Source organism: Triticum urartu, chromosome 6 (assembly GCF_003073215.2).
Source record: "Triticum urartu cultivar G1812 chromosome 6, Tu2.1, whole genome shotgun sequence".
In the NCBI taxonomy this organism is placed as follows: Eukaryota; Viridiplantae; Streptophyta; class Magnoliopsida; order Poales; family Poaceae; genus Triticum; species Triticum urartu.
This window is the reverse complement of record NC_053027.1, coordinates 89,052,133-89,063,539: the sequence shown is the minus strand read 5'-3', so window position 1 is coordinate 89,063,539 and position 11,407 is coordinate 89,052,133.

Genomic DNA, 11,407 nt, shown 5'->3' with positions numbered 1-11,407 from the left:
TCTTTGGCTGAGCTCGACGCCCTCACGGTATTTGTCACACCGGCCCTCTTCAATAAATGTATAATCTCCCATTTCCGTTGCCTTTCGGATGTCTCACGTCGCAGACATGTCTTTGCAGGCCGACGTAACCCCGTGCACCATATTGTACACCATCGACGACCAAAAGGTGGACGTAGGGAAGGCGACGATAATGAAGCCGAAGGCGCCATTGTTCCACAGCCGGCCGATCCCCCCTAATGTCTTCAAGGTTTCCGTGGTCAGTGTCAAACCGGGCCACGAGAATTTGGCTCCTCCGGTACTAGGGGGATGACGACGAGACCCCGTGGCGGCTTGGTAGTTGCAATGGGTGGGTCCTGTTGTGGCCAAAGAGTCTGCTTCATCTGGAGGTGGCCGGGAGCACACCCACGAGCACGCAGCCTCAGCAAGGTATGAACATCAACACCCCACCTACCCAATTAGCGTCGACTGTCATGCTAGGTGATAGCAGACGGGGTGAGGAAGAGGCTCCATTAGACACTGATCACGTCGCCATAGATGAGGATGACGATAACACGGAACAATATCTCAATACTGGCACCTATTATGAGTACTCAGGGTTTGAGTGTCATGAGTCGGTGCATGAATTGCCGCCTCCGGAGGCTGAACGTATTATAGACGAACTTCCAGTAGGAAAGAAGCATAGGAAGAGATGGAGGAAAGGCAACAAAGCTGCTTCTATGATCCAGCCGCCTCAGCAGCCTTGGGTTCAAGATCGTATACCTATCCCTGGTGCGGCAAAATGGCATGTCGTCGGTGAACCAATCCTACCTAAGGCAGTGTTAGAGGCCACACACGGCAATCTAAGGAGACTTCATGAGGATGTGCTGCACGGAGAGAAAAGCCTCATCACCTTGGAAAATCCAGGATACCCACTCTATGTGGTTAATGTGTCGCGACAAAGGTCATACGTCCACTCATGCCCTGCGGACAAGTTCTTCCTTCGATTCGATTATATCTTCGACATGTTTCACTTGAAGAAGCTGGATATTACGTTTGTCCGCCTTTATGCCTTGTACATGAACTACATCATCGGGATTGAGCAGATACCTTATATGTGTGTCGCTGACCCGTACTTCATGCACGAGGATCTTGGCAGTTTGCACAGAGCATCGTGAATACGCGAGGGACTACATCGTTGATTTCATGGTCGCTAATAAGGACAAGGAGGCGATTATCGTGCCTTATCATTCCCTGTAAGTCATCCACGCGGATATCCTTCCTTCGATTTCAATCATTCATTTGCATGGTGGAGGCTAATTAATTTGAGGTGTACTTATTTTGCGCAGCGGCGGGCGCGCCATCCTCATCATCCTTTACCCCCGATACTCCCACGCTCTTTACTTGGACTCGTCGAGGAACATGAACAAAAAGGATTACACCCACATCAAGTCTGTTCTCGACAGTGCTATCTTTTACTACGGTGTACGGGGTGGAGAGATCAAGGACAAGAAGAAAAGGGACGGTAGGCCCGCATTCGGCCATAAGACCGACTTCTGCTGCATCCAACAACCGAGTGATTCTCTTAGTGATGGATTCTATGTCCTACACCACATGTTGGAGTACAGACGGGATCATTAGGACCTTCGCATGTCACCTAAATCCAGCGATGCCCATATTCTGCAATGGGCAAAGAATGTAGGAGATATCCCGGATCATCGACTTCGAACTGAGTTCTATCACATCCAGCATGAACTTGCCCAAGTCATCGCGAAGGAGGTCCTCGACAAAACAGGTATGTTCTACGAGGAAGGGCAAATGTCGCGGGAAGACGTCCGAACACGCGTAGCCGCTTAGCGTCTCGACCTGAAGCCTTTCACTAAGCTCGGGGACTATCTCCTTGACTAGAATGGATGAAACAACATGTTGGAGTGATTGTCGATATATGACAATATTTCCGTTTAGTCCATACTTTCTGAATGACGAAACTTTGAGTTATGCACGATGAAACTTTATTTGTGATGTAATTAAACCGTCCTCCTCAACTAGAGAAGATCACTCTGGTTAGGGCATTTTGGGTACGATGAACTTTGTTATTTATGCTTATGATATGTTGCTTCTATTTTTGCCAAGTCTGTCTCTTTCTGTGGCTCAACTATGTATGTTTCATATCATCGACTCATGTGATGATGCAGGTGCATAGATCATCAATGACAAAGAAGTGCAACGCCAGGAGTATACGACGAGTGGCCGGAGTGTCAGGCCCCAGGTGTACCGGTTTTCGGTTTCCGAGCGACAGCCAGTAGTTAGTTTAGGTTCACGCTAATGCGAGAGAGGGATACGAACTCATGTACTGCATAGTTCCGCTCTCACTCATAGTGATAGCTCTTCTTGCATATATCATTGTTTAGATGGATGACGATGTAGTTGCAAGTAATCGAGACTTGTATTGTTATTTTCGAGATGATGACGAGAGACCACTTTGTGTTGGATGATGATTATGATGATGACATGATTTGATGCTATGGTTACATTTGTATGTGTATGATATGCTAAAGATTATTGTATAAATCCTATTCAAATACAAAAAAATATGCAGAAAAAACTAATAAAACTAATAGTAGTGAGGGGAATAAAGTTAGCAGCAGCGCGCTCTTACCAGTAGCGCATCCCAGTTAAAAGCGCTGCAGCTATTAGCAGTAGCGCGTCGAACTAAAGCTCGCTGCTGCTATTCATGTATAGAAGTAGCGTGGGGCAACACGCGCTACTGATACATGTTAGATGTAGTGTCTTATCAGTAGCGCAGGACCCCGCGCTACTGATACACCAAATACCCGCGCTACTGCTAGGCTTTTCCCTAGTAGTGTGCATTAGGTGTCTGAATTCTTTCAAACATGGAGGCATGTCATGAGAATGCGCACATGTGGATAAAATTTGATATCATTGTTGGGGAACGTAGTATTTCAAAAAAATCCTACGATCTCGCAAGATCTATCTAGGAGATGCATAGCAATAAGAGGGGAGAGTGTGTCCACGTACCCTCGTAGACCGAAAGCGGAAGCATTAAGTAACGCGGTTGATGTAGTCGAACGTCTTCGCGATCCAACCGATCAAATACCAAACGCACGGCACCTCCGCGATCTGCACACATTCAGCTCGGTGACGTCCCTCGTACTCTTGGTCCAGCTGAGGCCAAGGGTGAGTTCCGTCAGCACAACGGCATGTTAACAGTGATGATAAAGTTACCGATGCAGGGCTTTGCCTAAGCACTACGACAATATGACCGAGGTGTAAAACTGTGAGGGGGGCACCGCACATGGCTAAAGATCATCTTGTGTGTCTATGGGGTGCTCCCTCCCCTGTATATAAAGGAGGGGAGGAGGAGGGCCGGCCACAAGGGGCGTGCCCAAGGGGGGGGGGAATCCTACTCCTAGTAGGAGTAGGTTCCCCCCTTTCCTAGTCCTAGTAGGAGAAGAAGGAAGGAGAGGAAGAAGAGAAGGAAAGGGGGCGGCCCCCCTAGCCCTAGTCCAATTCGGTTTGGGCTAGGAGGGGGCCCGCCACCTTTTGGCCTGCCTCCTCTCTTCCACCACTAGGCCCATAAGGCCCAATAACTTCCCGGGGGGGGGGGGGGGGTCCGGTAACCCCCGGTACTCCGAAACTTATTCGAAACGACCCGAACCATTCCAGAGTCCGAATGTAGCCTTCCAATATATCAATCTTTATGTCTCGACCATTTCGAGACCCCTCGTCATGTCCGTGATCTCATCCGGGACTCCAAACAACCTTCGGTACATCAAATCACATAAACTCATAATACGAATCGTCACTGAACGTTAAGCGTGCGGACCCTATGGGTTCGAGAACAATGTAGACATGACCGAGACACATCTCCGGTCAATAACCAATAGCAGAACATGGATGCTCATATTGGTTCCTACATATTCTACGAAGATCTTTATCGGTCAAGCCGCATAACAACATGCGTTGTTCCCTTTGCCATCGGTATGTTACTTGCCCGAGATTCGATCATGGGTATCATCATACCTAGTTCAATCTCATTACCGACAAGTCTCTTTACTCGTTCCATAATGCATCATCCCGCAACTAACTCATTAGTCACATTGCTTGCAATGCTTATAGTGATGTGCATTACCGAGAGGACCCAGAGATACCTCTCCAACAATCGGAGTGATAAATCCTAATCTCGATCTATGCCAACTCAACAAATACCATCGGAGACACCAGCAGAGCATCTTTATAATCACCCAGTTACGTTGTGATGTTTGATAGCACACTAAGTGTTCCTCCGGTATTCGGGAGTTGCATAATCTCATAGTCATAGGAACATGTATAAGTCATGAAGAAAGCAATAGCAATAACCTAAACGATCATAGTGCTAAGCTAACGGATGGGTCTTGTCCATCACATCATTCTCTAATGATGTGATCCCATTCATCAAATGACAACACATATCTATGGCTAGGAAACTTAACCATCTTTGATTAACTAGTTAGTCTATAGTAGAGGCATACTAGGGACACTCTGTTTGTCTATGTATTCACACATGTACTAAGTTTCCTGTTAATACAATTCTAGCATGAATAATAAACATTTATCATGATATAAGGAAATATAAATAACAACTTTATTATTGCCTCTAGGGCATATTTCCTTCAGTCTCCCACTTGCACTAGAGTCAATAATCTAGTTCACATCGTCATGTGATTTAATACCAATAGTTCACATCGTCATGTGACCAACACTCAAAGGTTTACTAGATTCAATAATCTAGTTCACATCGCTATGTGATTAACACCCCAAAAGTACTAAGGTGTGATCATGTTTTTCTTGTGAGAGAAGTATAGTCAACGGTTCTGTTATATTCAGAGCTATATGTATTTTGCAAATATTCTTTGTCTACAATGCTCATGGAGCTACTATAGCTAATTGCTTCCACTTTCAATATGTATCCAGATTGAGACTTAGAGTCATCCGGACCGGTGTAAAAGCTTGCATCGACGTAGTTCTTTACGGCAAACTCTTTATTACCTCCATAATCGAGAAATATTTCCTTAGTCCTCTTAGGTAACTAAGGATAAATTTGACCGATGTCCAGTGATCTACTCCTAGATAACTATTGTACTCCCTTGCCAAACTCATGATGAGGTACACAATAGGTCTGGTACACAACATAGCATACTTTATAGGACCTATGACTGAGGCATAGGGAATGACTTTTCATTTTCTTTCTATTTTTTGCCGTGGTCAGGTATTGAGTCTTTACTCAACTTCACACCTTGCAGCACATGCAAGAACTCCTTCTTTGACAGTTCCATTTTGAACTACTTCAAAATCTTGTTAAGGTATGTTCTCATTGAAAAATCTTATCAAGCGTCTTGATCTATCTCTATAGATCTTGATGCTCAATATGTAAGTAGCTTTACTGAGGCCTTTCATTGAAAAATTCTTATTCAAGTATCATTTTATGCTATCCAGAAATTATGTATTATTTCCAATCAACAATATGTCATCCACATATAATATCAGAAATACTACAGAGCTCCCACTCACTTTCTTATAAATACAGGTTTATCCAAAAGTCTGTATAAAAACCATATGTTTTGATCACACTATCAAAGCGTACATTCCAATTCCGAGGTGCTTGCACCAGTCCATAAATGGATCATTGAAGTTTACACACTTTGTTAGCACCTTTCGGAATGACAAAACCTTCTGGTTGCATCATATACAACTCTTCTTTAAGAAATCCATTAAGGAATGCAGTTTTGACATCCATTTGCCAAATTTCATAAAATGCGGCAAATGCTAACATGATTCGGATAGACTTTAAGCATAGATACGAGTGAGAAACTCTCATCGTAGTCAACACTTTGAACTTGTCGAAAACCTTTTGCGACAATTCGAGCTTTGTAGGTAGTAACACTACTATCAGCATCCGTCTTTGTCTTGAAGATCCATTTAATATCAATGGCTCACCAATCATCGGTCAAGTCAATCAAAGTCCATACTTTGTTCTCATACATGGATCCCATCTCAGAATTCATGGCCTCAAGTCATTTCACGGAATATGGGCTCACCATCGCTTCCTCATAGTTCATAGGTTCGTCATGGTCTAGTAACATGACTTCCAGAAAGGATTACCATACCACTCTAGTGCGGAACGTACTCTGGTTGACCTACAAGGTTCAGTAGTAACTTGATATGAAGTTTTATGATCATCATCATTAGCTTCCTCACTCATTGGTGTAGGCATCACTGGAACTGATTTCTGTGATGAACTACTTTTTAATTCGAGAGAAGGTACACCTACCTCATCAAGTTCTACTTTTCTCACTCACTTCTTTCGGGAGAAACTCCTTCTCTAGAAAGGATCCATTCATAGCAACGAATATCTTGCCTTCAGATCTGTGATAGAAGGTGTATCGAAGAGTTTCCTTTGCGTATCCTATGAAGACATATTTCTCCAATTTGGGTTCGAGCTTATCAGGTTGAAGCTTTCACGTAAGCATCGCAGCCCCAAACTTTAAGAAACGGCAATTTGGGTTTCTTGCCAAACCACAGCATATGGTGTCGTCTCAACGGATTTCAATGGTGCCCTATTTAACGTGAATGCAGCCGTCTCTAAAGTATAACCCAAAAACGATAGTGGTGAATCAGTAAGAGCCATCATAGATCGCACCATATCTAATAAAGTGCGGTTACGACGTTCGGACACACCGTTACGCTATGGTGTTTCAGGTGGCGTGAGTTGCAAAACTATTCCGCATTATTTCAAATGAAGACCAAACTCATAACTCAAATATTCACCTCCACGATCAGATCGTAGAAACTTAATTTTCTTGTTACAATGATTTTCCACTTCACTCTGAAATTGTTTGAACTTTTCAAATGTTTCGGACTTATGTTTCATCAAGTAGATATACCAATATCTGCTCAAATCATTTGTGAAGGTCAGAAAATAACGATACCCACCGCGAGCATCAACACTCATCGGACCACATACATCAGTATGTATTATTTTCCATGAAGATTACAAAGGCGATCACAAATTCTTTCCCTTTTCCAAAAATCAGGTCATTGGTCAGGTGCTAAGCTCTTCATAACATAAATAAAGCTTGCTCACGAACCGGCGACCCCAGTTGATCAAGCATGATGAGGAGCCAGTCCGGCTCCGTAAATCTGAACAACTCCTCACCCGGAATATTTCACACTTCCCCCAAGAAAATACTCAACACACGCGCCTTAGGACATGTCACAAGGGCATGGAAAATACTCTCATCCTGAACACCACAAATAGTGCAGAAACCCAAGACCGTTTGTTGATGGTTTACCCTATTTACCTGTACCGCCAAACTGTTGGTCGCTGCTCTCCAAGCAAAAATTCTATTTTTTGGCGGGACTTTAGCCTTCCAAATAACATCCCACATTCTTCTTTCCTCATTAACCACACTGCTGGAAATTCCTGTCTCCTCGCTGCAATCCTTGAGATTTGACGCCAGCTTGTACGCACTTTTAACAGAGAACATACCACTTTGCTCATAGTGTTAAGCAACAAGATCCCCCTTCCCCACGGACTGAATGCGTAACTTTAAGATCTCTTCAGCATCATGATGAAAAATTAGCTTCCTAATCAAATTTTCATCCCATGTTTTAGTCCCGCTCATGAATAATTCCGACACCCATTTCAATCTAGCACGCTTCTTTTTTGCTATAGCTTTTAGGTCTGCATTTCTTGGAAGCCGATTATCTCTCTAGATGTTAACATTGTTGCCATCGACCACTCTCCATATGACCCCTTTTTTAACAGTTCCAATCCATGTATAATACCCTGCCAATTCACCGACGTGGCTTGCTGGAAAACCGTATCTAGTATGTGACCATTGGAATAATATTTTGCCTTCAAAGCCATAGCACACAATGAGTCTGAGTACACTAATAACCTCTAGGCTTGCTTAGCTAATAGTGCTTGATTAAATAACCTTAGATCACGGAACCCCATGCCGCCCTGACATTTTGGTCTTGCTAGTTTATCCCAAGCTAGCCAATGTGTTCTTCTTCTATCCTCTTCGTCTCCCCACCAGAAATCCTCTTCGTCTCCTCACCAGAAATTCCTCATAATCTAAGCAAGTTCCTCACATAAGGAGACTGGAAATTTAAAAAATCCCATGCATACATTGGGAGCGCTTGCAAAAACCCTTAATTTGAGATTCCTTTATACCACTAGAAGCATACTTTTCAATCCAATCCGACGCTCTTTTTAAAGCCTTATCCTTGGTCGCCTAAAAATTTTCCCAACCTTCATTCTACCCTCAGGCACCGGTAATCCAAGATACTTATCCTCAAAACCTTCAGCGGTAATATTTTGAGAATAACCATCGTAGACATCTGATCCCTATGTAGTCCATATTGGAATCTCTAAAAGCAATTATATTTTGGAACAGAGTAGGTACGTTACTAGCTAAATTACTCCTACCATGGCTAGTCTTATACAAAGAGCGGGGTGGAAATTACAATTTCAGCATGCAAATACCCTAGGAAGTAAGTACTTTTATGAAATCATTTTTTTATTTTTTGAATGCTAAGAAATAACCAATATAATTTAGAAAAATTTGGGAAGTTCTCAACAGAAAGCCGCACTTTGATTCCCTCTTTTCAAATCTTTGGATTTTCTTGCTTTTTTATTGGATTTTATTAGGCCCAACGCGATAGGTTGAATTGTCTCCTTCTATTTTTCTTCTTCTTTGTCCTACCAATCTCTTCTTTCCGCTTTGCAGGCGATTGACTCGATTCCATGGCCAATTTACGCCCCATTGATCAGGGTGAAAGCTAGTGGCTGATCGCGTGCCAGCGATTTGGTCGGCGCATGCCACACGCAATGCAGTGAAGGCCGGAGGACGCGTGCTTCGCCGACACAATGCTCAAGGTCGCACGATTGCCGACGTGCCCCGACGACAGCAGGTTCGGCAAGAGTTGTGACGCTTCCAGTTGATGATGTGATGTGTTGTTGCAACACACAGGAGGGCGTAGCTGTCGTCGACAACGTTGTGGTGTGTCGCGACAGGCCGTTGCTGCGATGCATGCGGTCTCTCCGGTTGGCCGGGATGCAACAGGTTGAAGTTTAGTCCCGAGTAAGCTACCACCACAGCCTCTTGCTCAAGTCTCCCCACGCACAAATATTTTCTTCCCCGACGTCTCCTATTCCCAAACTACTAGCAGATTTATCGTAACTATACTTTACTAGCTCTTTCTCCTCTATTCTTTTGTTTGTTGTATGCGTATAGCCCGTACAACTAATTCTCTCTCTCTTCGGCGGCGCACGAATTTGCATGTTGCTTCCAGTATAGACAAACCAGCAAGGCGCAAGGGAGGGAGCAACGATGGCTATCTCTTCTTAATACTTGTCAAATACATAGTGGTGCTAGCAAGCTCTCGTAGTACCATCACAACCGCTTATTATTGCCTCGTAGGTAACAATGTACCACTGCTTCACTGATTTATTTTGAAGGGGAATGCCAGCTCGTGATCAAAAGGACGAACGGAGCTAATCTACTTAAGTTACTAAGCTCTCTAGCCAATTGGTTGTCAGCTGATGAGAGACATCTTCTTCGCTTGGCTCATCTGCACGCATCGAGTTTCTCTCATGTTCCGTGTCTCTCCCTAAACTCCTTAAACTATTTTTCTTTCTCCCTATAGATTGTTAATTTTCCGATATGTCCATTGCTTCTCTGTTAGTGGTCTGAGCACTATTGTTTGTTTTTGCATGAGCAAAGTTTAGTGATGTCCAGAAGAAATACACATGGTCATCAAAATTTAACAGGGCATTATTCGGTATTTTTACAACATTTATTCTAGACAAATGTGAAATCTAAGAAACGCTGCCAAAACAATAAAATCTACAAGTCGTGATTTGTATCGCCGACATTGCATAGATTTAGGGTAACAATAGTAACAAATAGGCATCGTGGTATTCATCTGCAAAAATAATATCAAGCTATGATATGAGTGACGGGACTTCTGATTGTAGTATTCATAAAAAAAATCATACAACTCCATGATTTGCCAAATCGAGATTTCATATGGCTTACCCATGTGATATATGAATAATCCAGAATACTAACAATCATAGTCTTGGCAGCATCACTAAAACGCAGTGTCTATGATAACGGTAAAATGACAGTGGAAGTAAGACGCACTTTGAATCTACATGACCATGTCTATGATATAAAAGTAGATCTAATTTAGTCATCTACCTGCTATACCCAATAATGGCTCTATTGTTGGTATAATATACGTACCAACAATATGAGTAACAAATAGGCATCGCAGTATTTATCTACAAATTTTTTTTTGAGAAACTTCACCCTTTATTAACATTCAATATTCATTAGGATACAAATTATATCGGGCATAGAACCTAGCCACACATGGCGCCCAGTAAGACGACAATTCGCCGCTTTGGCAGGTATATGAGCCTCTCCATTATGTTGACGTCCTTCATGAGTGAAAAGCACGTCTCGGAACATGTTCCTTTGGTCTTTGATCTCTCATAGAGTTGTGACTAGTCCTGGCCATGGGCCGCCCGGCCCAAACAGCCCGGCCCAAAAAAGCCCGGCCCGACCCAGCCCGACGCTGCTCCCGGGCCGGGCCTGGGCCTAGGTTTTGAGCCCGAAGACTAGGTCGGGCCAGGCCTGGGCCCACTGTTTATGCCATTTACTGAAGAGGCCCGGCCCGAGGCCCGACGTGTTTTTTTGCTGTGATGGGCCGGGCTCGGGCCTGAGTTTTCTACCTCGGGCTTGGTCAGGCCCGGCCCGGCCAGGTCCGGTTGTGACATATTGACAAGGCGGTCTAGAATCAATGTTTCTCACCACTTCGATGCAGTTCGATGTTACACAGATTGAATCCGAGTGAAGATCCAAGGCAAGAGCCGGTGCTTCATTGCGAGCCCGTGCTTCAAGGGATGCCGGGTCAACATGCCCCTCCACCACAACAGTGGAGGCGCCTATATACTAGCCATTCTTGTCCCGATAAATCACTGCCGCTGCTCCCCTTGACCCATCTCGAGACAAGCCTCCGTCCCGACAAATCACCAAAAACCGTTGATCAAGTCTCCACACACGCAAATGTTTTTTCCCCGACGTCTCCTATTCCCGAACCAGTAGCAGATTTATGGTAACAACACTTCACTGCCCTTTTCTCCTCCATCTCTTTCATTTGCTGTACAAGTGTAGCACGTACTACAGTACTAGTCTCGAAGTGTTGTTTATTAACCTTGCCCCTCGTGCAGCTGATTGTCTCTTTCTCTTCTGCGTACGAATTTGCATGTTGCTTCCAGTATTGACAATCCAACAAGGCGCAAGAGAGAGAGAGAGAGAGAGAGAGAGAGAGAGAGAGAGAGATGATTGGTACTATC